The following is a 6000-nucleotide window of genomic DNA, read 5'->3' as shown; positions in this document are numbered from 1 at the left end:
TATAGGCTATTTTTGTGTCATTTTAGGAAATTAAAAGGTTACTTCGCTGTCACCACTTGATAAAATGTGTGATATAATTACAAATGTATTTATTTATATTATTTTAATGTTTTTTAATCAAACATTTAGAGTGTTTTCTAATAAACACGGAAAATTGGCACATTACAGCCACCAAGTTATGCATATATATATATACACACACACACAAACACACATTTCAGTTTACATGTCAACATAGAATGTAATGTGACTAGAAATCAAGTGTATTTTGCAGAAATATGGGATAAAGTGGACATTGCTGGACATGTTTACATAGAATAAATAAGTGCCACGTTAAAAGACAGTTCAGGATATTGGCCCTTTAAGAGGATTGTTATGTGTTGGTTTGGCATAGTGAGTAGCACCCCTGGCCTCCACATCTCAAAACTAAGCTAAATTCCTTTGACTCTGTTTCTTGAGTTTTTATTGCGTTGATGTTTACATTACAATAGTCTCTTGGTAATGCCCCAAAATGTAGCTGATAACTTCACAATACACCACCTCTAACAGGAACCAGAGGCTTTGGAGACCACAACAACAGAAGTGGTAACAAAGTGCTGTTTACTCATCGTGTTTTTGCGTGTTGTTGTTTGGGATTGAACACAGATCTGCGCCCCAGTTCAGACAGATCAGTAGACTATTTCTATTCCTTGTTGCACTGTCCTGCGCTCACTGAGTTTTCACGTGTCACAAATCCAATAAACATTTCAACCTCTTCAAAAGACCACTGTGTAATTTTACCAGCTGTTGTTGTGAATCAGAAAAACAAATGTGATCTCGACTGTAGCTTGGAGATACAAACAGCTAGTTTGCGCTGGATGTCTGCATTTTGTCATGATTGACAAGTCTCTCTGGCCAATTAGTGCATTGCAAAGTTTACACGTCACGTTTAGTCCGTATTCGGTTCAAGAGCGAGGAGGTACTAATAAAGCACCAGGTTCCAGGGACCAGATCTGCCTAATGGCAAATCCTAAAATTGTGAAATTAGAAAGTGGCATTGTTTTCTTCACAACATTGCGTAAGGTTTATAATGGTTGGCTGGGTTAAATCAATGAAAGTCAAGCCAGGAATGTTCCTCCACTCACACCCACAGATGAGCCTAGATTTGAGAATGGCTGGAGAAGCCAGTTATGACCAAGACTGGGAAGAAAGAACCAGAAAGGTCCTAGTGGTTATGAATGTGTTAAATCGTAATCTGACTCCTGGATAAGAGCGACTGACAAATGCCAGAAATGGAATCACAATAGCAGCGAAGGGAAAACATGTACAAAAACAATAACAGTGTAGCTACCAGTTAGCACGACACGTTTCTGAACTAATGCTGACTGATGCCTCTTTACTGTTACTGGTGGATAGCGGTGGGCAGCATCAGACAACCCAGGGGGAGCGGAGATGGGAGAGAGAAGTTTGAAAGTCATTCTTTCTTTTTCACTCTATCTCCTGTGACCCTGACAAAAGGAAAACAAAAGGAGAGTGTGTGGGTCTCTCCTCCCTCCCTCCGTAATTATGGCTCAGCAGGGACCCGACAGCCCGCGCCACCAAAACTGTGATAATTACGTCTGTCAAACGTTAGCTTCTTCCTCGTTAGAACACACAGAGAGAGCGAGAGAGAGAGAGAACTCGGAATTACTCACTGCTGATGTTTCTTTTCTTACCATGTCTCATCGTTTCCACCCCTCCCTGATTTGTAGTGAACTTAAAGGGCTGCCAAGGATCAGGAAACTTTACACACACAACAAACATTTATGGTCTCAAAGCATATTTTCAAAAACAAATATATATCAGTCAGTGGAGATTGTGATGTTTTATTTTGACCGGCTTACAGCAAGACTGGAACCCCCACTGCAACATCATTCTGTCCTCACTTTGGTGGTGTAACACCCTGGTATGCAAAAGCAAATTAAAATCTGGCTAAGAAAGTTGTGCTACTGATTTTAACGTGATTCAAGCTCATTATGCCTGCTCAGCGAGCTACACCGGTGCGATTAAAACCCCCTCAGGCTACAGCTGCACCAACCCCCCATTTTGTGGTTTTAATGAACACCAGGGTAATATTTGGAAATATTGTATGATAATGTGATGCTACCCAAAGGTAGTGTTAGAAAATGTACATATTTTACAGAAAAAAAGTATTTATTGCAACATTCTTTGCTACTCCTCTACAATTCAGTCACAATCAGTGTTGATGTCTAGACTCAGGGCTGTTTTGAGAAAACCAGGGTGTGAACAGCTTCTTCACAGCTACACATTCTTTCAGACCCATTGCATTGAGTTTTCTTGTCGCAGGGGAAGGATGAACAGAAACACCTTTGGATTTATTTTTAGATCTGAAGCGAGAGTGGGGCTTGATTTTCTCCTATCTCTGAAAGATTAAAGTTTTAAATAGTGTTTATCTTATGAGGTTTTTTGGTGATCTTTTGGGTTTGGTATGTTCTGTATAATTTAATCTTTTATTTTGAAACAAAACAACTCTTGAAATATGAATAATCAAATGACATTAAAGCAGATCCAGGCTTTTCCTTTACTGTGTTTATGCATAATATGTACAAGGGTTGACAAATACATATATACACAAATACACACGCACACACATGCAAACACACACACACACACACACACACACACACACACACAAACTCCTCCTTGAGTGACACAGAGCTGTTTTTGAACAATGCCATGCGTCACCTCCCCTGACACACATGAACACACACTCGCTCTTTTGGTGACAGGCAACCGCAAGCATTAGAAAGCCTTCATTAGCATAAGAGGAATCCCGCGCAGCAGCCATCACCATGGCAACGGTTGAACGGAAAGGGAGGGATGAGAGAGCGAGAGAGAGAGAGAGAGAGAGAGAGAGAGAGAGAGAGAGAGAGAAAGAGAGAGAGAGAAAACACCGTTACCGTCACAGTTCAGGAAACCCAAAAAAGCAACACACACAAAGGTCAACAGGGCTGTTAGCTAAAAGCATTGTCACATAAGGATTTTATCATTATTACTGTGATATATTATTCTGCCATTTATCACTAAATATATCATAACAGTTTATGATAAATGACTGCACCATCATGTTGCAGTGGATTAGAACATTCTTGTTTTATAACCATTGAACCTAGAAGTATTATATTACAAATGTAATTATATAATATAATGTATTATTATTATTATTATTATTATTATTATTATTATTATCATTGTTATTATTATTTTGTTAGAAATGTTTAAATGTTATTGCCCATCAAAAATGAAAACATTAAGCATAGTATTTAAATACCACAACAAGCCAGGAGAGGCAGTGTGTTGCTGTGATTTTATCACAGGGAAGAGCGTATTGAATAACCCTAACGCTAAAATGCCCCTCCCTGTGATAAAACTGCGGTAACAGGATTGCTTTTACTTGGAATAAAATCTTTTTACATTGACTTTCATTGAAATGTAAGAAGGTTTTTTTTTCCCTTTCAACTGTAAAGTTACTATTTTGGGAGAAACATGTTTTTAATTGGACAGCGACAATATGCACTTATTTATAAAAGAAAAATCACATTAAACTACTCTTCCGCCACACAATGTAGTCAATTTACAATGTGTACTGTTGCTAGGCAAAGGATGAAATTTTAACTACAGTAATCTGGCCACTCCACAAGACAAAATATGTTCATGTAAGTTTTTTTTGTTTTTTTTTTTTGTCAAAATGTATAGATTATTGTCCTCTTCTGAAGGGACTTTGACTCTAAAGGAGAAGTTGCAGGAAACTTCAGCCTGGGGCTGTGTTTTTAGCCTTATGCTCAAGAAGCTGAATATCATTACCTTAACCAAACATTCTGTAGTGCTGTATTTCTGTCCTAATATCAGTCTGTATGAGAACAATAACGTCGTTAGACCTGTTTAGGGGGTCTATAGCCCCCCTCTTGCTGGCTACTGCAAGCCCAGTCTCACCCTCCATCTATAAATCTCTAGAAGTGTACCTGTTTTGGAGAGAAGTGAATAAAATGGACTGAGTTAATTACAGTGGTGCATTAAAATGGAATTCAGATGTTGTGAGGTGGTCAAAGACGTGTATTTTTCAACAGCTTTAAATGTTGCTCAGCCAATCAGATTTTATTACTGAAACTATCTGTTTTATAACGAAGGTTGTTCCATTGGGAAGATCTTTGTATTGAAGAACAGGGTGTTAGAAAGTGTTACAAAATAAGTTGCTTGGAGTGAAGGTCTAGTAAATGTTGAGATACACATTTTCAAATGGCATTTTTGATGCTGATGTTCAGATTCTTGTTTTGTGGTGGAAAGTGGTTGTAGTCTTGACAATTATTCAAATATAACACCAAAAAAAAAAGGAGATTTCATTTTTTGTGTGACTGCTCAGTATCTCTGCATTTCTTCGTTCTATTATCTGTCTCTTATAAGTCTCTTGCAGTGGCCTGCAGTGCTTTATCCCACAGTTATTTTAGAGTTAGCTTTTCACTGATACGCATCTCAGCTTAAAGTAATTAGATTTTAAGAGCACGATCGTCTTCCTGACTTTTACATGATATATCCCCTTTAATAACTGCCTTTATGCGGGTGAGACAAGGGCAGTCAAAAGGCGGCCTCATATATGTCGGGTATTAGCTGTCTGGTGTATAATTGCTCTTGCCAACAATTAAGGTTGCGCTAAGCAATTATATCCTTTTGCAGCAAGGCTAATGGAGGTGTGTGTCGCTCACACTAACAATGGGCTTCCTGTCTGACTTTCTGTCATTTTGTTCTTTTGACGCAAACGGCCGTGGCAAAATTAGCGCGACAGTGCTAGACCCTTTATGTAAGCACTTTAGCAAAGCTAGCTTTTATGATTAGCAACTGAGGACTGGCTGCTGAGAGTACACTCCTACTGAGTAGACTCCCATTAGACGTGCACAGTATAGTTTCACTGCCCACTTCATCAGAACGCTTTTGTAGAGCCACACCTTGCTGGGAGACTATTAGAGTCTATAGCCCACGAGGTTCTCTTATCCTTTTTTCCTCTAGCCCTTCAAAAATAGTCAATTTCAGAGTTGTCTGGATATTTTTGAGTGGTGCAGACCCCACTCAGAACCCAGCAGCATTGCTGTCTGATACATTTACACCAGCAGCGGGCATGCTGCCGTTTCAGTGTCACTGCTGTTTTCCACTGAAATCATCCACTGCCCAAATAATATCTGGACAACAGCAGTTCATTGGTCAGAAACTGACCAATGATGACATAGAGCATTTAAATTTAGCGTAACAGCAGATGGGCTACAGTCTTCAGTTTAGGATGTTTTTTACATACGTACATAGACATACATACACACACAATGTGGCGGGGGGAGCTCCCAGCATGCTCGACAGCTACCCTTTTTTTTTTTTGCTGGGTGGTTTAAGGGTTAATATTTTAATGTTTTGTGTCTTGGACTTTCTGTTGGCGGAGCTTAATTTAAATTGCTGCTTGTTCCCTTGTTTTCCCTTCTATGCCCTTATAAAAGCACTTAAATATATGTTGCATAAAACAGTGAAGGCTCAGTCTTGTTGCTCCGCCTCAGAATGCACCACAATAATAAATACGGAAAAACAGTTTAAGTCTCTCTTTCTCTTGCCTTTTTTACATCTGCATCAGTGATCAGTGGTTATGTTTGTCTGTCAAAACTGACAAACTTTATTGACAAACTCTGAGTTTGACTGTGCAACCAAGAAATGTTAAGGTGTGTGCATGAAGGTATGGAAAAATATCTGTTTAATGAAAACAAAGCTATACATACAGATATACAACAGCAAAAGAAAAAAAACCCTCAGCAGTCATCAGCAAGAGTTTAAATATAACTTAAATATTTCCCCAAACTGATTATAAATGTTGGTTACATTTTCTAAGTCACATGAACAATTGCAGAAACCGTATATCGTTTAACGTCATGATGTATAGGGATTCCTACTCCTGAATTGATGAAGGTAGGCTAGAATGAGTTCATGTAT

The 6000-nt window shown here is 38.7% G+C and overlaps 1 protein-coding gene across 1 annotated transcript in view; it reads left to right on the top strand.

Moving 5' to 3' along the window:
- Positions 1–6000, top strand: part of ptprn2 (protein tyrosine phosphatase receptor type N2) — a 290779-nt gene that overhangs the window by 249339 nt on the left and 35440 nt on the right. The gene's annotated exons all lie outside the window — the stretch shown is intronic.

The sequence above is a fragment of the Hoplias malabaricus genome, chromosome 9 (genome assembly GCF_029633855.1).
Source record: "Hoplias malabaricus isolate fHopMal1 chromosome 9, fHopMal1.hap1, whole genome shotgun sequence".
Classification (NCBI taxonomy): domain Eukaryota; kingdom Metazoa; phylum Chordata; class Actinopteri; order Characiformes; family Erythrinidae; genus Hoplias; species Hoplias malabaricus.
The sequence above is the reverse complement of the archived record's forward strand: the minus strand, read 5'-3'. Positions and strand labels throughout refer to the sequence as shown.